Genomic DNA, 24,200 nt, shown 5'->3' on the forward strand with positions numbered 1-24,200 from the left:
TGTGCTGATATTGTCCAACTTTCAATTTGTGATTCCGATATCAACCGATACCGATTTGTTGACTTCCTGAAACAGATTAATTGGATTTACATTATTTCTAATGGGAAAAAACATCTGTTTTGGTTAGAGTCGATTCTTCCTGAAAAAAGTAATGGCGCTAACCAAGGTCCCACTATATTTCAGTATCATCCCAGTTAAAAAAAAAAACCCTAAAATAATGTAATGGGAAGTTATATGGTGACAATGGTAATGTTTCATGGAGACAAATAATCAGCAGAAAAGCAGATTTGTCCATGCACAGTGACTGTATAAAATACACATTAATAAAAAAAAAAACATAGTGGAAAGTTTTTGGGTTATTTTTGCTACAAATCTCTGATCTCAATGATACATTCAATAACTTTGCTGGAGGAAAAAATATGGCAAACCTCTTCTATTTTCTTGGCAAGCGTGATCGTCATATTCCAACCATCTGCTATGGCCTTGGCCCTTTATTTTGACATTCAAACATATAAAAAAAATTCACAATTCAAAGTATTATACCCGCATCAAAGGGCAAACAACACAGACATGTTGATTCCAAGGGTATTCCACACACTTGTGGATGTGTTTTAGAGTCAGGTGGGGTCCAAAAGTAACTGCAAAGTTCACTACAGTCGGCAAGCTGGCACCATCTGCTGCTTTCTCACACAAAGGCAACAGACATGTAAGTGGGAGGGGGGGGGGGGGGCTACTGTAGTTTACTGTGCAAGCCTGTAATAGGATTAAGCGGCTCGTCGTCTTGTCAGCCTGGATTAAAATATTGTCTCTGCTAAAGACCTGTGATGGAGAGCCACACTCTTCCATGACAATGTTTCCACACTCATTTCCATTTGATCATTAAAGAGTAATGACGATGATAGCAATAAAAAGCTTAACAAAGTGTTGAGGCTTTAATCTTTTTTTTTCCTCGTTTGAAAGTCTTCACATTCTATAAAAAACAAAGCATTTCTTTTTTTCCACATTTCCCCACAAATTAGTATTCCTGAAAGCTTTGGCAGTAATAAGCAGAATCACTTTGCTGCTACGAGTTTGGTCATGCAAGTCATCTATTATTAAAAAGATTATCGGTAGGACAAAGTCAAAACAAGGCACTAAATGAGATTGGAAAGTGGTAACAATATTAGATAATTTGCTTCTGTAATTGCTCAATTTTGCTGCACTTCAACAGCGTGACAGTTCAATTATGCCCCCATTAATATTTCAGGAGTGTGTAGCGTAAGCAGGCGAAGGGAACGTAGAAAGATGAAAGAGGAAATGATGAAGCGGAGAGGAGAGGAGAGGAATGAGGCTCCATTGGAGTCAGGCATGGATCCGGAAGTGATGGAATGGGCTGTAACCGATCGCCATGACTCAATATCAACCCTCTGAGACAGAGCGTATATTTCATCTTTCATGTTGTGCAAACAAGTAAAATATCATTTTTCTGAGCTAGGGATGTCCTGATCAGAATTTTTGGATTCGCTCGCATTACTGTTAATCAATATTGTAGTGTGGCAGACCATGGTGGGGATCTATACATTCTAAAAGACGGCAAGCCCCACAGTCCACAATAGTGAAATGTTCTATTATTCTATTATTCTTGCTTTGCCTTTTCTCTCCCTTTTCAATATCTATCTTTCCTCTGAAAGGCCATCATTTGTTGCTTTTCGTCAATGGCTTTGCTCACCGCTTTGTACTCTTTTTCAGGTTTGGTCCTCGTATCTTTGATCTGTATCGGTCCAGAGCCAGCAAGCAGGCAGGGAACTTCACTGCAGACACCTCACGCCCCCGACACAAACTGTTCAAACTCCCCTCAGGTAGGAGCTACAGAGCACTGTATGCCAAAACAACAGCGGCACGGACACAGCGTCTTCCTTTAGGCCGTCACTCTGAGGAACACTAGAACATGTCAGCCAATGTTTGCCGAGTCAAATTCTTAGTTGGTGTAAGCATACTTGGCCAATAAAGCGACAATCAATGCATGACTTCCTACAGATGACTTTGGGCTAAAGGTACACAACATTTTAGGAATATTGCAGAATGCTTTAACATAATAGTGCAAGGTTATTTTTATTTGACTTTTTTTTTTTTACCTAGGAAAAGACCCACAAGTCACTGAAAATGGGTCGCAACCCACCAGTTGAAAATCACTGTTCTACCTGATATCGGCGTGACCATCAGATAGAACACTGACTGACTTTCATGTTAAAGGGAATTTTAAAAATGGAGTGGGGTGTCACTTGCAGAGCATGCTGGGTAACCTTGTAGTACTTACTCCACTTCCCCACGTGCTAACATACGGTACGATATCTGAGAAATATGAGTTGAAAGAATTGACCAAATTGCGTCCCCACTTGTCGTTAAGATGTGTTTCCATTTTGAAGCATTGTTGGTCACTTGAGTTTGAGTTTTCATCATTTGCAGTCTGTAACTGTGCTTTTGCTTTTGCATCATGTTGCGTTTTCTCAGCCATTGTGCAAAACAAAATTGAGGCTGTCCTCACTTTGAACTTGCTAATACGTTTAAGCTAAGAAAAAGTGTGCTGCACCTGCATCCCATTTTAAAGCATTTTCCTCATATTGCCCCTGATCTGTTGTCTTTGAAGCCCCGCAGGATAGCCCCCTGCCAGGGACAGTAATCACATTAGTGGGATCCTTGCCCAGCAGACAGCGGATAGATTAATTCACAAGTTGGACTGCGATACGGGGATGATATTTAGTGAGAGCAAGCACAGCATTCGCATCTCTACATCCGTTCATTCACTTGTCCTGACTGATGCTGGCAAGTTGTATCATGATGTATCAATTCCACAGCAGGACGTTATTGATGACAACCAGGAGCAATGTATTTCTGTCAGCAACACTAGATTTTCTGATTTCAACCACAACTGAAAAGATATAAATCCTTGGTTGTGTTGAAACGCTTGCACTGCCTGTAAAATGAGATGTTTGTGGCTCGTCTTTGAATTTCCTGCCGTCTTCTAGAGCAACATCTGGACAATTTTACAGAGGATATGCTGTATGTCACAGCTGATGGATGTGTGGCTCAGTTCTTGTCACTTCATCGGGTCGAGCTGAGGTTTTGTTGAGAGAAACCCAGTGGAATGATTATACACCAAACAGTCATGATTTACATTGTAGAGTCAAGTGTTTATACTGGATACTAAACCTAAATATAAATGTTGCAAAACCTACTTGAAAAGTTGCTGAAAATTGCTTTCCGGTAAAATAATCTGTATCATCTGTATCAAACATTTGTGTTACAAATAGCATGGCATGCTATGTAAGCATGTGATGTTTACTATATCGGGTTCTGATTAACTGGTGAAAATAAATATTATTTTCATGGAAGATGGTCAACAAATGACTGGTACTAGGAACACTTAAACAGAGGATACCATTGAAAGGTCAGACATAAATTAGCTACAACATCTAGCATTGAGCAGGCGTTGGTATTCTGTGAAAAAGATTATCCTCTCATTCAGTGTGGAAGTGGTAATATTTTGGCTTCTTTGTAGTTGAACCACTTTCTTAAAATTAGAATAACTACGTTGGATGGCCACAGCCATTTCCTGTCTACGGGCCTCTAACAATATTGAACCTCATATTTAGAAAGTAACAGCTTTTGTATGCTCAACCAATCTGATCCATTCAGTTCAAAACACGACCAGTAAGTTGAAACAGACAAAAATAAAACTGAAGCTGAAAACCAGAAAGTTGAAACTGAAAACCTGTGATACTTTAAAAAATATATCTGAAAAATGTGTTTTAATACAAAAAATATTGTTTAATATATGAATTTCATTTGTTTCAATTAAGTATTCTACAATGCCAGTAATTACTTCAGCGTCAATGCAACTTTTTTTCAATTTTAAAACTTCATGTTAGCATTCCTGTTGCATTCAAAGAAAAAACACATAGACAAACATAAAAACAGCGACAGAAATGTGGCAAAAATGGCACTTACAACATTCGATATCATTCTTTTTTGTGGTCTGCATAAGGATAGTGTATAATCCTTTGAAAGGCAATAACATCCGGTGTAAATAGCAAGTATGAGTAGAAAAATAGACAGTCCTGTGTTGCGTCGTACGGGCTGGACAAGGAGGAATATAAGCTCCGTGGTCACATATGTTGCTCAAAGCCCCTCGCCTGGTAAAGACGCTCATTAAGCCTCTGGCAATCAATCCCCCAAAGCCCAGAGTAAAGGCTATTCACAGGGTGGCCACAAAGGAGTGGTGGAATGCAATCTCCATCTACCCCTTTCTCTGTGTCACACAACATGCAGCCGTACCTGAATACCTGCGTCAATAAACAGCATTTTATAAAGGTGAATTCATTAAAATCGAAGTCTGGAAGGTGAGTGTTGCGATCACCTGCTGTGTATAAATTCTTGTATAGATTCTTTCCAAATGCAGTAGACTTCCATCAGTTATTGACCATGCAATAATGGTTTACAATCCTTTGTGTTTGTTTGTTACTGAAACACACAACTTCCATGTGTCGTACACCAAAAGGAATTTCAAAAAGGGAGGGTTGGGAAAATAATTTACCAATGGGGCGGTTTCGATTTTTCAATTCAAAGGACCTGATTGTTTCATTCTGATGACCAGGGAACTTGACTCCATGGCTATGACAGCTGAAAGCTTGGCGAACAGGGTGCTGAGACTGTTGATAGGAACAAGAAAAAGCGGAGCCTCTCTCCCATGGCACAAGAAGGAGGGGGGAGGGGTACCCTCAGTCTGGATGATGTATGAGGTCGGAACTGGTCTAAGACTCGGGTATGACCAAGAAGAAAGGCAGAAATGAGAAGTCGGGGGCTGGTCATGCTTGAATTATATTGATGTGGGTCATAACCATTGTGGAAAAGCAACCACCCTGGGACTCGTTAATGCGGATAGTTTGGAATTATGTATGTATCTTTGTGGCACCAAATTAACTATATATAACAGTTGGTCCTTGGATTACAAACAAACTCAGTTTCTAGACTGTGTCTTAAGTGTATATCCATCACAACCCTCTGAAGTGCCAGTGTCAGATGCTAAAGGTCAAAAAGCACTCATTAAACCACATGGATGGATGGAGCAGCAAGTATGGGCACACAAACAGTGAGAAAGCTTATAAACTTTACACGAATTAGCAAGCTGATAGAGATGGTTGCCTATACCGAGACAGGCAGTTCCGAAATGCTTAGTGTTTATGCGTTTTGGCTCGCCAAACCTGACATTGTCCCGGGCACCGTCCCAAGGAAAAACCTTTTCCTCTCTTTCTGCATATCAAGCAGCTTTCAGGCAAAGTACCATATAAGAAGTCAGAGAGAAACAGTATGTAACTTAATACATTGTAACATCTGTTTGCTGCCCACATGGTTACGGTCACTGTTCCGTATTTCCACGGTTTAATATAGACTTTCAAAAAATAATCTGCTCTGCGGACAAAGAAAATGCTTGCAACATCTTTATTTTCATGACATGCCTGTTATCTCCCTCAAGCAGAAATCTCTAAATGACATCAGACTGCTTCAAGATGGGCTTCTGCAACCACATCGTTGCGGTGGTGCAATGACAATAATGCTCTCTTGACCTGCTGCCCCTCCTCAGGCATTTAAGCTCATACAACAAACACAGAAAAACCAATAAGAACAGACCCATTCAGACCAGAAGCCATGTTTTGAGAACACGTACTTACACCCGCAGTCCAAGGCCTCGATAAATCGAAAAGTCATCCTGTGATATTTCAAATAGTCCTTCAACTTGTCCACAAGTGAAGCTTTTGCTGAAAACTGCTGAGGTTGAAAGCACTTTCGCATCTTCCCATCATCTGGCAAATGTGCAGGGTCCACACAGTGTGAGGCTTTTAATTGAGCGTTGGGCATGCAGCCTATTCCACCAAGAAGTTGTCTGTTACTCAGGCTGTCAGGAACCGCCAATAAGCCTCCAACCTGGCACATAAAAACGAAAAGGGCCAACCTGCCTTTGGCTGATAACATTAATTCCACAGTATTCTCTGAACTCTGAGTCAATCTGAAATGAAAGCACTCAGGATATGTTTTTCAGTTGCCATGGCAGCAGCCAATATGGTTTCATTCTTCAGTCTGATCAGCGATGCAAAAATGTTAACCTGACTTGACTTTGCTACAAAAACCTGCAAGTTCAAGGTTTGGAAATTACAAAACTATTTGACCTGAGAAGATGGATTATGTCTTCAATGTGAGTGGTCCTCTGTATGGCGTGTGACTGCAAATGAAAAACAGGCAGAACTCCAGCACAGTACTTTGTGAGCAATGTGCAATGTTTTTTAAAAAAAGACACATCAAACAACAAGGAACACAGTCTGCAACGGTTCAGTTGTAGTGCATGTTTGGTATTGCAGCTGAGTTGAGCACATGTTGAGTGTTTACAAGGCAGCATTGTGAAGGCTGGATCCTCACTCCAGTCCTGTGAGCACATAAGACAGACCGTCAGGGCGTCACAGATGGTGCACTCAGCGATCATGGCACTGATCTGCGCTCCTGATGACCACACCTACTGAACGGAACCATCTGCTCCATCCATTCCCAGCAGCACCTACCGTCTCATACAGTATATTATAATGTGAATGTGTGTTTGTCATACATGAGATTGGCTTCAACCTTGTTCTCAAGTATCTCAAGTGGTGGAGAACATGTTCTGTAGTCTACAAGTGCAAATTATCATCATTTATCATCATAGTGCATACTAAATTTTAAATGCAAACCTTCAAATCAAAGCATTTTTATTAATTCATTCATTTTGTACCACTTATCCTCATGAGGGTCGTGGGGATTGCTGGAGCCTATCCCAGCTGTCTTCGGGTGAGAGGCGGGGTACACCCTGGACTGGTGGCCAGCCAATCACAGGGCACATATAGACAAACAACCATTCACACTCACATTCATACCTATGGACAATTTGGAGTCGCTAATTAACCTAGCATGTTTTTGGAATGTGGGAGGAAACCGGAGTACCCGGAGAAAACTGGGGAGAACATCCACACAGAGATGGCCGAAGGTGGAATTGTACTCGGGTTTCCCAGCTGTGAGGTCTGCGTGCTAACCACTCGTGCACCGTGCAGCCCTAAATATATGCATATGCTTAACCAAAGTGATTATTCAGTGTAAATGCAAACCATTCATTCATTTTCTACCACTTATCCTTACAAGGGTCGCGGAGGGTGCTGGAGCCTATCCCAGCTGTCTTCTGGCGAGAGGCGGGGTACACCCTGGACTGGTCGGCAGCCAATCACAGGGCACATATAGACAAACAACCATTCACACTCACATTCATACCTATGGACAATTTGGAGTCGCTAATTAAACTAGAATGTTTTTGTAATGTGGGAGGAAACCCACAAAAACACGTGGAGAACATGCAAACTTCACACAGAGATGGCCAAGGGTGGAAGCATTTTTATATTATTATGAATTATGACTAAGTAGTGCATGAAATATACTAGAGTCTGAGCAAAACCGCAACCAAAGCCTGTCTGCTTAGAAGTGGAGTTAATCATGTGTACCCAGCACGAATCAATAAGCTATTTTCCCAGGTCACTTTCAGCCAAGGAAGAGCCCGTGCTGTAGCCTATACGGCTATATGGAGTGTGTACACAGCTGACAGGGAATACAGGGGCAAACATGAGCTGGGAAATTAATTCATTAAGATAAACGCATCGTTTCTTAGTAAAGAGTGTCGGCATGGTAACTGCTTTGGTTGCACTTCAAGATGCACGCTACTGTTGGGAGCTGTAAGGCACAGACTCCTTTGGTGTTTTTGTATCATGTATCATGATAAGATGATATACATTTTAAAATAAACGGTGTCTTGAATAAAAAGTTATAAAGCTTAACTCACAAAATGAAAACTCTTGTGTCAAATTGTAAAGCACATTTTGCGGAACTTTAGGTTTCTGCTACGTATTTGACCAGGAACTGATGAAAATATGACTACTGACTACTGATGAAAATATAACCTCATTGATAAACATACTGCAGTTACAGTTGTAATGACATTTTAAGAAATTGTACCCAAAAGCAAAAATGAGAAGGCTGATCATTTGCATCAAAAAAAGAGAAGGTTTTTGAGGAAACACTCAGGCCAGCGGCAACTTGTTCCCCCTAATCCTGTTACGGCAACAAGTAGGATTAATTTCCAGAAAACAAGCTTTTTCCTCCTATGGACTTATGACAAAGTAGAAGCTGAGCTGACCATTCACTTGCAAACCCCCTCGTAATACGCAGTAAGACTCTAAATGCCTTTTAAGGAGTGTCCTTCTGGTCGCGAGCTTCCACCCACATCTTGGGGTCAACCCTTCAGGACCGCTCATGCAAAAAGGCCTGTCGCACAACACGGCTAATCCTGCGGTGGAAAATGTGGCTGGGATCCGTCTCACAGCAAGAGATGAAGGGCTCACCGATAACTGAGACAATGTACTGATTGTTTGTGTGCGTTTGTGTGTGCAGGGTGGAGGTTTGGCCACGTCTGTGCAGACAGGTCATCAAAAGGCAAGCCTTTCATGCTTTTATTCTCATTTCCATTCAATAGTCACAAAAAGCCAACGTTTTAGATCTTTTTTTAAACAAGATGTGTGGGCCTACATATTGTTAAATCATATTTTGCAAGGTTATCGATACCCTAAGATTTACTTAATGATAAAACTTAGTAACCTTTCACCATGATAGACAATTTATTTAATGGGAATCCTCTAACTATAATGTTCTCAGACAATCTTTTGATAGCCAATTAGTCCATGTCAGTTGTAATAGCCTGCAGGCACAATCAGTTAAATACCAGGAGCCATACAACCATGCGGGTATCCCTTATTAATCAATTACACATTCACACCAGTATCTTTCCATCTCTGTAAGAAACAGCACAAACAATGGCATGTACATCTGTGCAATACTTTGTTTTATATATTCAGTATAGTTACTCCAGACTCCATTCTCTCTGCAATATTAAGGCTCTAAATGCAATATACTAAGTTCTATGTGAAGTATTTCTATAATGCCTCATATTAACTCACTAGCAAGATCTCAGTGTATAGACTGGTCATATATGTCATCTCGTTTCATATTATCTGCATACTGTATTTGTATATAACTCTGGGTAAAACGGTTGATTTTGTTAATACTTGGGTTGTTTATATTGTTTATTTTTCTACATTGTGTATTTTGTACTGCTCAACTGATTCTGTACTCTTGCTGCTGTGCAATGCAAATTTCCCCATCTTATCTTAAGTTCTACTAGTAGACAAATCATAAGGGTAAATGATTCTCTATATTGCGTATATCGAGAGCATATACTTTATACTATGCTCTAATCCTGAAAATGGCCAGAAACCACAGTATTACAGTAAAGTGGTGCAACCAGTCCTGCACAACCTGTATAGCAACGTAGATTTACCAGCCACTTAAATAACTTAACACACAGTCATTATTGTCTGGCAACACAAGTGAGTCCCAATTGTGTCATGGCTGCAGCGTAGTGGTGGTAGTGGCATGGTCTCGGGCTGCGTGAGTACTACCAGCGCTTTGGAACAGTGGTTCATTGAGGGAAGCGTCAATTCCAACATGTTCTGTGACATTTTTAAGCAGAGCATAATGTCCTCCCTTCGGGAACTGGGCCGCACAGCGGTTTCCCAAAATGACAACAAGCCAAACACAAGTCCAAGATGATGAATGCATTGCTGACGAAGCTGAAGGTGAGGGTGATGGAGTGGTCAAGTACATGTTCAGACCTGAATCCAATGATGCAACTATAGGGTAGCCTCAAGTGGAAGAGCACAATTCCAGTAAAAAACAGTGTAGCTTTAGTGACTTATAACAAATAACAAATAATTACTTATTGTCACTTTTGCTTGCAGAGACTAAGATTTTTTAAACTTATATCATTTCCAGGCATATAACCAGAGCATTAAACTTTGAGGGCTCACAATGACTTAGTTTCTCCTAGTTTTAGGTTTTGTCCACTACAACTTTAGCTGCATCAAAACATTGCTTCTTACCAAAAACCCATTAGTTTACATTTTCTTTTAGTCAGGTATGTGGAGTGTAAACCATGTAGCATAAACTTGAGCTATGGTAACACCAAGTCTGCAATGGATCATAACCTCGAACCAACACATAAAAGTTAAAAACATGTACTACATTCACAGGGACAAAAAAATGCATGCATGAACCAGAGGTCATATGTCTGGAAATCCTCTAGTTTGTTTTCATATTTCTTCTGGTATGTACCATGTCTGGATTTAATGCAGTCCCAGATCACAGCCACCATCAGTTCATGTGTCTATTCCATGTCATGACACGGGAACCCTTATAAATGCATTAAAAGCCGGCAGCATTACCATTTTGGAAACATCTGAATAGGGGCGTTTGTTCCTCTTCCTGTGCCTCCCTCAAAGGCTCCATTAAAAGGACGTTTAAGATCGCTCTGTTTTCAACTTTGTGAAGTTTGGGGACCACAGTGGGCTCAATTGACAACAGGATTTCCTAGGAACTGTTGTTTTGTTCTGTTATTGGTTAACAGCTTTACGCAATATATAATTTCTATGTAGTTCATTGATAAAGAACTTTTGTTCATTTTTTAATTGTAATTTTTAACTTTTTTCAATTTTTTAATTGCACAATTTGTTTCTTTCATTTTCTAATGTTCCATTTGTTCTTGTCTTGCTTTTTATTTCCGTATGCTGCTCTTTGTGTCTTTTAAATTGAGGATAAATAATGTGTTTGAAATGAAATAATTAATAAATGGTCGCTGTATCAGGGTAAACAGCCATGGCATGTCTGACATGACTGCATCCGTGTGTGGAAGTGGTAAATTTTGGCTTCTTAAATTCAGAAGAAATGAATTTGATGCTAACTTGTTAGCTGCTGATGCCGAGGTGTGCCGAGGTATTGTGGTTTCCCGAACAGATGAATATATAGTACTGTAAAATACGCTCATTGAATCTAACATAACACGACTTCTCATTTCAACAGACAGATGGGAATCAGTGAGTTGGATCAAAACTAGCCCAAGACTCTAAAATGCCTTATGTGTTAGTTTTGGTTGCTACCCACTGAGGTAAATGTGAAGGTCTTTCCTGCAAGACAACAATTTGACAAAATATTGCTTTTTATCAAACTAAATCAATTTCATTCAGACTCCAACCGCCTCCAGTATTCTGACCTCTCGCTCATCCATCCATCTTCTATGCCGCTTATCCTCACAAGAGTCCTCTAGCTTATATGGGTGACTAATTCCGTGGATGATAGCGGTATTGATCAGCATCAGGTAGGACAGAGCATAGACAGAACGGTGAAATGTGGAAATAAGCTGAATGATTCCAGGAGGATCAGGGATAGAACCAGCATATCCTTTTCACTAAAATTAGAATGATAAAATAAAAATGTTTGTGTATAATTCTACAAAATGAGTTTGTAGAATAAAAGATAACCCCAGATGAACCCACTTTTTTAGTTATTTTGTGTGCAATGAGAATTAATTAGCTTTTCTCGTGACAAGGACAACAGGGAGGCACACTGAATTAATTCCAACATTGATAAAAGGTGAATGTACCACAAGGTCTAGTAGACACACGAGTTCAATTAGTCAACACATATTGATTTGTAAAGTGTACATTTGGAGGAGGGACCAATGAACCTAATACCCTAAAATGGTCCAGCAAAATGACTCCAGGCTCTATAGAGGCTTCATTTGGGTGGCTGAAAATCTATAATGTGTCGACTGAAATAAAATGAGGTTAGTCCGTATGCTCGACTTTGAATGTAATTGGAAAAAGATGGCCACGGAAGCTTTTAACATTGTCTGAATAATAAACAAATGTGATAAATGTGCACTGTGCTGACCTTTTACCGATTTTTCAAATATTGCATTTTAACATCTTCCAAAGGAAATGAGGTAATACATCTTTCTCTTTGCAGACATTTAACTTTGCACATTGTGATGCTGAAATATTTTATTCTAAATGTGCTGATGAGGCTATTTCAAATCTAAAACGCAATTCAGAGTCTACTGACTCTACATCCAAACCCCATCAATTTTACCAAGCCCATCCCCCAGTTGAACACCACTTCCTCTGGTCTCTTCCCACCCCCCACCTCCTCGACTCAATATTGGAATGCCATGTTTTGCTGCATTTAAATGAAGATAAACGAGGACAAATTGTCCAATTAGCGTCCTTTGTTGATTCAAGAGTGGTTTAAAGTGGCTGTCGCTACCAAGGTTTTAAGTTCCATGTCTGTTACACAGCAAAGCAGGACATGAACTGCGGATGCCCTTCTTCTGAATGATTTCATGTGTTCACACCATGAAGTCTCAGATGAGTTCTCTGAATGTGTCGAGGCAGCAGAACAGGGACGGCCATTAGTGTCCAAAGCAGTATAGCACTAATGATGATGGCTGTGCACTTGCTGTGGTGTGCATTCTGGGTACCAGAGATTCTAGTGTCCTGAGTGTTCCTCAGCATGCTCTTTAACATGCTAGATTTTTTTTTTTGCTTTTATCTCTTACTATGAGAAAACAACCTTTTCCATATTCAACCTTGACCACATGAGCACATTAAAGCTAATTCTGCTTGTGAAATTCCAGCCTCAATTTTCAAGTGCCATATTGTGCATAATTGTGAGTATGTTGGGCATTACTTGCTAATGAGTATGGGGAACTGCACTTTTCTGCACAATTCTTATTTGAAACATGAAGACATATTTCGTTCCCTTTCTGTGCATTATAATATTATTATTATGCTCTTCCGTATGTGAATTACATTGAGACTAGTGGTTAGCGACACGTGGTGTTAGTCCGTCAGGTAAAAATAGTTCTTCATATTCAAAAAAGTATCAAAAATATCACTATTGCTTGGTTGATATATAAGTCAGTTATGTAAATGGGACACTGTCTGTACTTTTTTTGTTTTTTGTGAGTGTTTTAGCGTAAAAAATAGGTATTTCCCTGACGTCCATTGTTAGCTAGCTCATATTAACTTGCTAAAATGCACAGAAAAGGGAAATAAATATGTAGGTTGCATCGCAGTGGACTTTCCTTGTTTGTCAGACCAGCAGACGTTGAATTCATCAATTTCATTGGTCATTTATATCGAGTTTGAATAGTTTTGTGCATGTCAAATTATAACTGTAAAACTATGAAAAAAAATTTATGTTAACAATTTTGAATTACATTATTTCTTATGGGACCAGCTACGTTTCGGTTTGAGTTGTACCTTGTGGAACGGATTAATAACCGAGGTTCAACTCTACCTCTAATTAGATAATTCTTCACTGACCAGGAGTGTGGCAAATAGGAATCATGCAGCCTTACTAAACCCAGTCCCAAAAGAAGACACTAAGTCCACACAGCATTGATGAATGAGGCTTTTGTAAAAGTGTTGTCATGTCTACATGACAGTTCAATAAACTATGTCAAAGTTTGCTCCAAGGAATGTGGTCTGTTCTATTATGAGGAGCTGAAGAGTCGGGCCCTGGCCTGCCCTTCTCAAAATTACACAATACGCAGGGTTAATAGTGAAGCTTCCGCCACACTTTGGAGCCCTGCTAAGATTCTCCTACACTGCAGGTGGTAAAAGAAAAATAGGGGCCCAATGATGAAGTGGCCTTCGTCTAGTTTTAATGACATTGGGCACTAAACAGCAGAGTCGGATCTTTCACCTTCAAAGCCTCCAACCTCCTCCACTGCTGAACCACAGGAAGCGGTACGGCCATCTGTAACTTTGCTTTGGGGAGCGAGGGACCTTTTTCTGCTCATGGATATGATCCCAATGTTTCAAAGGCAGGTGAGTTATACGACGCGGCATACCGAAAGAGCCTATAAAGCACCAGCTCAACAAGAATACACACCCGTGGGGAGTGAAACCTGTGAACAGACCTTCATGATTTGCCTTCACCCCTCTTCTCACCCTGAAGAGCATAATCACAATTCCATAACACAGTGTGCAAACCTCAGCTGTGGCAAGTGCAAAGTAGGGATTACTGAGGTGTAAGATGTTTTTTTTTAAAGAACAGGTAAGAATTTGCTTGTTATTGTGGAGGGCAGACAGCCATGAACTTAGCAACTGTTAGAGGTGACAGGCTGAACATAACCGCATCAATTATTTCTCCTTCTGAGACAGACTGTCACTCCAAGAACGCCATGCCCCTAATTATGTATTGTGCTCCCTGCTGAGTCTGCAGACACTTTGCTGTTTTTTTTTTAAAGAATAAATTACAGAGGTGACATCAGTGTCACATTTAACAGGTGTTAGTACCTTTCCTGTGACATTGGATATATACGTATATATCAGGATCAAAACATGTAAAACCATATGTTGTTCATTCCAAGGGAAGTGAATTAGTTCGGATCGGGCTGATTAGACGAGGCTCCGATTTCACCAACCTTGTCTCTGTCTTGGTAAGGTGGCTTGGCTCGACTCACATGGTCAGTGGATTTCCAGATTGGGTAAACTTCTCCCGAAATGTCTAATAAAATACTGCGACAATCAAAATACAGATGTCCTCTCAAAATATTTGAGACAAAAATAATTTCTAGAACAGAACATAAAACTACTGGTCTTTGAAAAACTCATTGGGTAAACTGGGGTCTGACGTTTAATATGATTTTAGCAACGTTAAAGAACCAACAAACAAGCAAAACTCAGTAACGCTGGGATTATGTAGTTTACTTACAATGTAGTACTATGTACAAAGCTGTGGAATGTAATTGCTGTGAAATACTACACTCTGGTAAAGAGACTTCACGTCTGCTCTGACAGGATTCGATTTGTATAGTGCTTTTCAAGGCACCCAAAGCACTTCACAATAAAGGGAACCCATTATTCATTCACTCCTCAGTCACACACTGGTGGTGGTAATATAGTACATCAGGAGTTGCAGTCGCCCTGGTACAGTCTGATGTAAACATGGCTGCCAATTCCCGCCTACAGCCTCTGCAACAAAACCAAACATTGATTCATATTTATACACCAGTGTGGGCAACACTGGAGGCAAGGTGGGTGAAGTGTCTTACCCAGTGGCATAACGACAGTCACTGGGTGGAGGGAGCGAGGACCGGACCACCAACCTTCCAGTTTCTGGACGACCCATATAGTCACTAATAAATGTTGGCTATACGATTCCAAAGGGACCATAAGCACTGCAGTCAACTAGTCACCTTTGTAGCAGCGTTGTCCGAGGGCGTACTCGCACAAGGCCATGAAGTTAGCCCAAGCGTGATACCATTGTCCCGATGTGAGTACATCCTCACAGTGTTTAGCAAGCATTGACAAAAAAACAAATCACAAAACAAGGAACACTATGTTTCGAAAATTCATATTCTTAGATTCTTTGTACAACTTAGAATTCAGCAGCAATGCAGTCATGCACAACGGAGCGAAACATAATCTGCAGCGCTGAGAAAAGTTGTCGAACATTGCTTGACCGCGCAAAGAAACAAAGTTTGACCGTTCACTGAATATTCAGCTGCTTTTATCATGTAAGAGAATTACAGGCAAAGTCATTGTCACAGCTCTGTCACTCTTTGAAGCAGTCAATCACAGACCCATGAAGTCAATTTAAATGCAAATGTGACACCAAACTTTCCACAGAAGTATTTCGAGGAGGTGTGGAGCTCAGTGCCCTGCCGTCCGTCCATGCCAGGAAGATGACACACTGCCCCAGGCCGGTGGCACACGTCCTGGAACTCCAAGGGTCAGAAGAAATCCACACTGAAGGAAGCGTCGACACATGACAAACCCACACAAAGATTGATTGGAGTGTTTCCAGGCTGAAGCTGAAAATATCAAAAGTCTGTTTCCACTTGAATCACCTCGATTGATCTGTTTTTGTTTGTTCAAAGCCAACACTTCACGCCTTTAAGCCTTTTCAAATTGGCAATGTTTGCACAATGAAAATGTTTCAAACTGTTCAAAGAAAAGCTCAAAACAAGGGAAAAAAACTCTTAACGATCAATGCAGATCAACCCTACGGTATTAGTGTACATGAAAAAGATGTTTCATGTTCTGTTCATATTCATATTAACAAAACCAATCTTAAATAGTAAATAACTGGAATCAACAAAATGTTTTCCTTCTGCACTTTCAAGCTGGAGCCTATCCCAGCTGTTTTCAGGCGAGAGGCGGGATGAACCCTGGACTGGTCGGCAGCCAATCACAGGGCACATATAGACAAACAACCATTCACACTCACATTCATACCTATGGACAATTTGGAGTCGCCAATTAACCTAGCATGTTTTTGGAATGTGGGAGGAAACCGGAGTACCCGGAGAAAACCGGGGAGAACATGCAAACTCCACGCAGAGATGTCCAAAAGTGGAATTGAACTCGGGTCTCCTCGCTGTGAGGCCTGCATGTTAACCACTCGTACACCGTGCAGCCCTAAATACAAACCAGACAGCACTAAATTGAGCACCAAGTATTGTTTAGAAATGTGTCATCCTGAGTACTGGACTACAAGTGTGAACACACTCTAAGACTAATCAGAAGTCCATGTAAACAAGAAACATTTCATCAAACGACCTCAATGATGCCATAAAAATCCTTGTTTCCACCCCCCTGGAAAAAGAAATTCCAGTTCCATACTAATTAGGTCACACTAGTCTGTCGTAGTTCATGGCCAATGACCTGTTACACTCGTAAAAATGAAGAGGCTCTCCGCTAAGTACATGAATGAATTTGGATCTGGCCCAGCTTGGCACGACCGCTTCATTCATCAATTGCCCGATGTAGGGCGGATTACACCGACCAAGCTACATGATGAAGTTTGGCTCTTAGTTGGGGATACTTAAAGATGTTTTCCTAAGGTTTCTAGATGCTTATCTGATATTGAAAAAGTGCTTAAGGGAAGTTCAAGGAGATAATTTAGCATGTAAAAAGCTCTGCAGTGAACTGGGAGCATACTGCAATAGTGCACCAAATGGTCAGCATTCTGCCGCAGAGCCTGACAAGCAGGTTTATATTGTTAGCTTTACACAATCCTCTCTTCCCCACTGGGATGAAGGGATTAGATCAACTGTTGTTCATGATTTCGCAAATCAATTAAATGAGTAAATAGGACTGCTGTTGCAGAAAACAAAAAACAGATTGCCGATTTGGTTCAGGTGTTATCCCAATTAACAAATTGGCTACACAGCTGGTCAGCCTTTTGGTTTCATTCTAATCAAGCTTGACATGCTCTCTAATCTTTACTTGCTATGTTCGACCCTAAGATCTCCTTGGGAAAATAAACAGGTACTATGCAGAACAGATACCAGAGTACACGTGTTCACACCAAATCAACGGGTGTGTGCCGGCTTAGTGCTCCCAGCCATCCACTTACAGCACCCGTGAGAGCCCCACATGGAGTAATGAGGTCCTTGGGGAAGCCTGTGGTCATACAACTGACCTTGTCGTACAGACACCTACGACACACCTCCTTGAAGACCCATTGTCACGGCCCCTCAAGAATATAATAACTCAGACATATGACACAATCCATACAATAGCAGTTTGTAAAATGTGACATGTTACTGATGGGTGTAGTCCGTCAGAAGTACACCCCCAAAATAAGCTCTATGTGTCATAGAAGACAACCTGGCCCACAGGAAAAATTGGGACCAGTATAAAACATAGGAAAATGCAAAATATGTGCCCAGTTCTACTTCTAATTGGAAGAACGACGTCTGCAAGGAAAAACACAATCCGATCATTCCACTAAAATTGACACCGTTCCACAGAAGAACACCACAGAAAAAAGCTTTTATTAAAAGACCTTGGACCCAACAGGCCGGATATCCATATAAAACAACAATCCCAACACAGAGGGAGAAATAACACACACTTGTTTTTTTTTAAGTTGGCACCAGGAGACGACTTGGCTAACTGTTTGCGAAGAGGCCAGTGCGTTGTTTTGTTTTGTTTTGTTTTGTTTTCCTCCTGCTTCAGCTGCCAGGACTGGATGGAGTGTGAATTGAATCAGGTATAATGGATGTTTTGGAAAAAGCAAAATAGCACAAACAGACTAGAAACCGAAAAGCCTTGCAATGTTTGGTAATGTGGTAATGGGAATATTGTTGCGTAGCATCATGGCACTGGGATCTGGCAACATTATGACATTTTTATTTTTATTTTTAAACAGGTGATCAAGGTGATCACATGTGTCTCGAAATACTGACACCTAGTGACCAGTGTAGAATATTACATTCACATTTTGAATGCGTCTTCTTAAAGGCTTATATTTGTATTTTAGTTCATGTAACCATTTTTATTCTTGAAACTGCTTCATTTTGTCATATAATTTGTTGAAATATGCATATTTTTGACTAGTACCTGGTAACTCTACCACATGATTTATAAATTAGTGTATTTTTGAAAACCGTAGGAGAGTGAAATCGTGATGTGGCGAGGGATGAATTCATCAAATGTTTCAAAAATGTTAATTTTGTATCGTTTCTGGGAGAGTGCAAGCAATTTCATCACAAGACTGAGAAGACAATTTGAGGCGTTTCAATTCTGTCCGAGTCCGTCCTTCTTGCCCCTGCCTGTCACATATGTCCTCCCTCATCGTGGGTGCCCTTCTCTCCTTGGTCCCAAGGGTCCTTCTGGAACCTTATCCATGAAGCCATACACAATACCCTTCACGGAACACAAAGCCAGTAATATTGTGCTCCTCAGTTCTATTCTTTACATTTGTCACTTTTATTTAAAAGCTCTTTGTTCGCCTTACTGCTGTATGCATGACTTGTCCCAAAGCGAACCTGCAATTGAAATGGAAATCGTCTGGCCTTACCAGTGACTTTAGGGCTACAACTTCGTACTCATCTGGGCATAGCTGTCATGTTTGTTGTTCCTCGGAGAATCCTCTGGTTGTGCACACCAATGTTTTGTTTTGGGTTTTTTTTACATTAGAATTACATTTCAGGGCTGGATGAATGTCCAGTGCTGTCATGCCACTGTTTTAAGTCTGAACAGTAAGAATATAAAATAAGCCCGAGGTATGGGTAACAGGCACATGTAGAGGAAATGTAAAAGAATTATTATTTTGTTTTAACGTAGCAAGCTGTGTATCAAGCAGTACAAAAAAACATGCTCTAAAAAAAACATCCAGAGAAGGACAATCACACACCAAAAATACCCTCAGGCAGGTGTACATGCACATTTACACAACCAACCACCAACCTTCTACGCTTCTACTGGGACACAAAGCGCTGAACATGTGAAATAACATTGAACTCATCGCCAGTTTGTCCTTCACTAGGAACGCCACTGATCAATTGTGCGTGTATTGCATGCAGCCATTGATCACATTCACCGAGTGCCCCCAATTATACACCAATGTGGTAAATAAGGCAAAAAAGAGCACCTTGAATATTCTACCTTTTTCTGACACCCTTCTAGGTCGACCACTCATATCATGATATTTCATCTCACCAAACATACTTCCAGAGCACACCGACCAAAATATGCCTCTGCAGTCGTGGTTTGGTTGGTGATGATCATGAAAACCCGCTTCAAATATTGTGAGGTGTTCAGGTACCCCCAGCCTGCGGCGGGGTGCACTGCACGGCTCGTCACTCATAGCGCCAAAGCATGAGCTGAACTTCAATTATGGCCGAGCTATTTGATAGGCACCACCTGTCACCTGATGTGCCTTCCAATCATCAGAAATACTTTTAACATCTCCAAACCCCCAGCTTTCAGTACCATCGTCTTTTCATGAATTTTAAATAGCATCGTTGCATCAAGACATATTTTTTATTTCATTCATTTTTTGACCTTACTATAGTCTTTGACAGGCTGATAACGAGGGCACATAATGTAATATTAGTATAATACCTCAAATAACTCCTGCTCACCCATGGCAGCATATTATGTTTTTAATCTTGAAAAGCCATCTCATATTTCAGAGATACTTCTGATTCTGTTCAACACACACCATAGCAACGAATGACATTACTGATGAAGATAAGAGATGCACACTCAACGGCGCTTGTATCATCTAATGTGAGATGACAACATAATAACATCGTCCTTCATTCTGTCTTGAATAAGATAACAGCACTCAGTTTTTATATAAGCTGTATATTGATTTATAAAATGTGGTGTTGAAGAAGGCAACGTTATAGTGAGATCATTGTAACATACATAGATGATTAATGATCATAGCTTATAAATAAATGTAATAATACAGAGGCATTTTTTTCCTTCAAAAACTCTTAAACGGGAATTACGTCCTGATGCTGCACATTTTTTGGGAAATTTGTTGGCAGTAGCCAGCACGTAGAGGAAGTAGTGTCGTCAGAGCAAATATAAGTGTGTTGTACTAATGGAGCATATAAAATAATTGGTAAAATAATTTATAGCTTTTAGATCGTGAGTGCGGTGTAAGACTCATGCATATTAGGTGAGCTTCATGTACGGCTGTCGTACTTTCCACTCGCCCGGGATGTACACGATGTGTGGGCATCGTACGAAACTCATGCAGTCCGTTCACTTCGATTGCAAGATGGGCGTACTGGCTTCCTACGGCACTTACGGCTATTGTGACTGCGAGAACCAAAGCGGGCTAAGTGTGGGTCTCTTTTTGTACGTCGGATGTAGCGACCCCCTTAAAGTGGTAAACACTAACAAAACTCAATATAACAAAATATTCATGGTGAAATTATTCAAGGTTGCTTATATGTGAGTCGTAACAAGTATCATAGACTACTAAGGTAGGGTCGCCATGGCAATGACAGATGCAAATCCCTGTCTTATAAGTCAGTGGACCATCCACATCCACACACGTACTGTTACAAGCTTTGTAGACACAGTCCAATCTGCCACTTGAGAAGGGAATCTGTGTGTTTCTCTCGTTCTTTCTTCTGCTATACTTTTTAACACAACAGTAATCAAGGTCTAACAGGTGTTTCTGTTGTATGCATCTTATTTGAACAGGTGAAGCCTGCATTTATCCAAATATCGTCAATGCACAACCACCTTCAGAGTGAGCCGGATTGTGCAAATCACAAAAGCAAAGGACAGTAAGGTGTGTTTGGAACACTCTTGTCTGTTTCTTTGTGTGCATTTCACTGCAGATGAAAGAGCTCCTGTGATGCAACAGTGCGGAAAACCTCACCGATGTCGGAGAAAGATAGTTCTCTAATGCAATGTTTTCCTGACATTAGAGGAAACATTTCATACGCATTCACAGTCAACCCAGTGCACCAACAGCTTAGATATGAAAAACCAGGCTTTCTCCGATTACAAAGGAAGTCCTGTTTGCTGGATTTTGTGATCTAACTGATTAAAAGCATGAAAAAGGTCCATGAAATGCATCAGGTTGGAGCTGCATATTAAGAGGCTAGGGACTGGCTGACATGGGAGATGGTCAACACTTTGCTTGTCCAATTACTGGCTCTTGCTCAAATTGTTTGGTGAGAAGCATTCGACCTACTTCTGGACACAAAGCACCGGTTCCCTGAATACTGAGAAACTGGGGACCGTGTGTGATGACACAGGCCATTACGAGCTCTGGTCTTTGGCCTAGAAATGAGATTCAGGCGACTTACCTGGGAATTATTGTCTGAGGGTGTTGTGTGTATTTGGTGGGACCATAACTAGCATCTGCTCCGGCTGAGGAACAGCTTGGGATGATGACATTAATTAATGTCACTCTGACATTCAGAGGGTCTATATATGAGAACACTCGGATTCGGATGTACAATTTTCTACATTTAAGTATGCTGGGAAAAAAATAATTTTAAAGTACATGATGTCTTTGAATGCAACTCATCATTGCGCATAATAACAGTTGAATGTGTGATTCAAATGTTCTGCTGTGTTAAAAGAATATATTTTTTTGACTGGCATATAATTTAATTTCTGTTAATACATGCAGTATATATAATCCTGTCATTATGGAAAGCAGGAAGTGAACAAATGTAACAGTTACTGATTGTAAAAGTACCAGATGGAGGGGTAGGATTTAATAAGCTTTGCTTCTTCCTACTCCTTTTGGACATGTGGAACTGTGAACTGGTTATGTGATGCATTCAATTGTAATCCGATGCATGTTCAAATGAAATAAAACCATTACCATTACCATAATACAGTAAAAACGGACACATTTCAGACATAGTTGCTAATGGTGATTAATCATGATTAATTAATTCAAAACTGTGATTAATCTGCGTTTTTAATCTTTGACAGCGCTACTTGCTACATTCTATTGCTTTTCCCCTACAACGTCATCAGTAACGAGAAACACTGAAAATCAGATTGTACACCAGTTCCACACGTTGTGAGGTATTTGCATTTTTTGTAAATATTCATACCGAGGGATTCACTGTGTTAACCACGTGAGATGCATCTGGTCTATAAATTCATCAACGGTTCCGCACGCGACCCCCATCAATTACACAAAGCTATAAGTAACAACCGGTCTTCTGTAATGTGTTTTTAATCACACTCGCTCAGGTCTCATCAGTCACATTTACACCAGCATTGCAGGGGATGTGGAGCCTCGAACATTTCTTGTTCTTGCTTACCAACGTACCACATGTTTCACACTGTTATAACAAATCTGCTTAAACTTATTAGTTCATGATATTCACCCCATGAAATACAATATTCAACAATATTACTTTCTGCTACTCATTAACCACTAGTGGGAAAGGGATCATTATTGTATTACGAGGACTATAAATAAGAGTGATGGCGCTCCACAGGGACAGATGATTATCATTTCAGCTCACATCAATTTTACAATGCAAAATATTTGAATTTAAATGAAATGATTAACAACAATTCACTGTCTGGTTTTAGTTATTTTCTACTTCTACATATGGCCACTAGATAAACCAAACAGGTGATAAATACTGGCAGAGCTACAGCAGGTAGAAAGTGCAACAACTAAGTTATTAGTGAGAAAATGCACTATGCTGCAAGCTTGTTCATACATATTCTCTTTGCAAAATCATATTTTTTTGCAACTCACCTTAAGGTGCAAGTCGAGTCAGCGCTCCCAAAGTTGGCTAAAAATCCCCAAAGCGAAACAGAACAGATGGATGTGCAGTGCGTTGCGCGCTGCTCGCAGTGAGTGGGTCTGTGCCGTGGACCAACCTCCCCTCCTCCTCCTGTGGATGCTGCTTGTGACGCTCCCCCAGTCTGTGGAAGAAGGAGGAAAAAAAAGTAACAGCAGTTTCTTCCTCCGCCTCCACAAAGGCAGACTCAAATAAAAGCGGGGACCCTGTCGTAGTCAATAGGTTTTTAGAAAAACCCCATGGCAACGCAGAAAAAGCGGTGCGCAACTTCCCCACGTCGTGACCGGGTTAAAGCGCCTCCCCTGCCCCCGAATAGAGTGACGGCGACGTTATTCTCCGTGCAGCTCCAGAATGAGCAGGTTTTATTGGGAGGAGTTGTAGGGAGGGTAACATTGAACTAAACTCAACTGGATTAAGGATGGATTCGTTTAGGGAAGTGAATTGCATTCAAGAATGAAGTGAACATAAATCACAGCCATTAGAATACCTGTTTGGGACATTCTGCTCATTTGCAAAAGGAACAAAGTATGGGGTGTCAAATGTAATGGTAATGGTTTAATTTCATTTGAACATGCATCAGATTACAATTGAATGCATCACATAATCAGTTCACAGTTACACATTCCAAAAGGAGTAGGAAGAAGCAAAGCTTATTAAATCCTACCCCTCCATCTGGTACTTTTACAATCAGTAACTGTTACATTTGTTCACTTCCTGCTTTCCTAATATAGTTTTTTATTATTTTAATTTTTATAATGTTTTATATGTTTAAAATGTTTAAATTTTTTTAAATTTTTTAAATTGTTAAAATTGTTAAAATGTTAAAAAAAATTTAACATTTTAAAAAAAAAATTAAAATGCTATGGCTTTTTAACGTAGTCCTAGCATAGAAGTGTTTCAAATGTAGTTCTTCCCTTAGATCATATTTCTCCTCTCTTATAGAGAAGTATTGGATGACATTTTTAGATAATAACCAATAACCTAAAAATGTCACACTTTTAAAAATCACACTTTTTTTTACCAGATCAAATATTTAGTTAACTTTGCTCCTATTTTGTTCATATTTGAAGTGAATATAAATGTTAAATCTAAATGTACGTACTAAACCTGTAACCTTATAGTATAGCATCCCAGTGGTGTTGTATTAACAATG

At 40.2% G+C, this 24,200-nt stretch overlaps 1 protein-coding gene across 11 annotated transcripts in view; it reads right to left on the reverse strand.

Moving 5' to 3' along the window:
* chl1b (cell adhesion molecule L1-like b) overlaps positions 1-23,335 on the reverse strand; it is a 58,494-nt gene extending 35,159 nt beyond the window's left edge. For 4 of the 11 annotated variants that reach the window (XM_058087769.2, XM_058087777.2, XM_058087795.2 and 1 more), the window contains exon 1: positions 23,002-23,333. The gene's annotated coding sequence lies outside the window, so the exon portion shown is untranslated. Of the gene's footprint in view, positions 1-3,987; positions 4,130-23,001 lie in introns of those variants that run through there. The other 7 variants (XM_058087786.2, XM_058087749.2, XM_058087803.2 and 4 more) reach the window with 5 other exon arrangements.
* Between the last annotated feature and the right edge of the window lie 865 nt (positions 23,336-24,200).

Source organism: Doryrhamphus excisus, linkage group LG11 (genome assembly GCF_037039965.1).
Source record: "Doryrhamphus excisus strain RoL-2023G ecotype Guam linkage group LG11, RoL_Dexc_Guam_v1.1, whole genome shotgun sequence".
In the NCBI taxonomy this organism is placed as follows: domain Eukaryota; kingdom Metazoa; phylum Chordata; class Actinopteri; order Syngnathiformes; family Syngnathidae; genus Doryrhamphus; species Doryrhamphus excisus.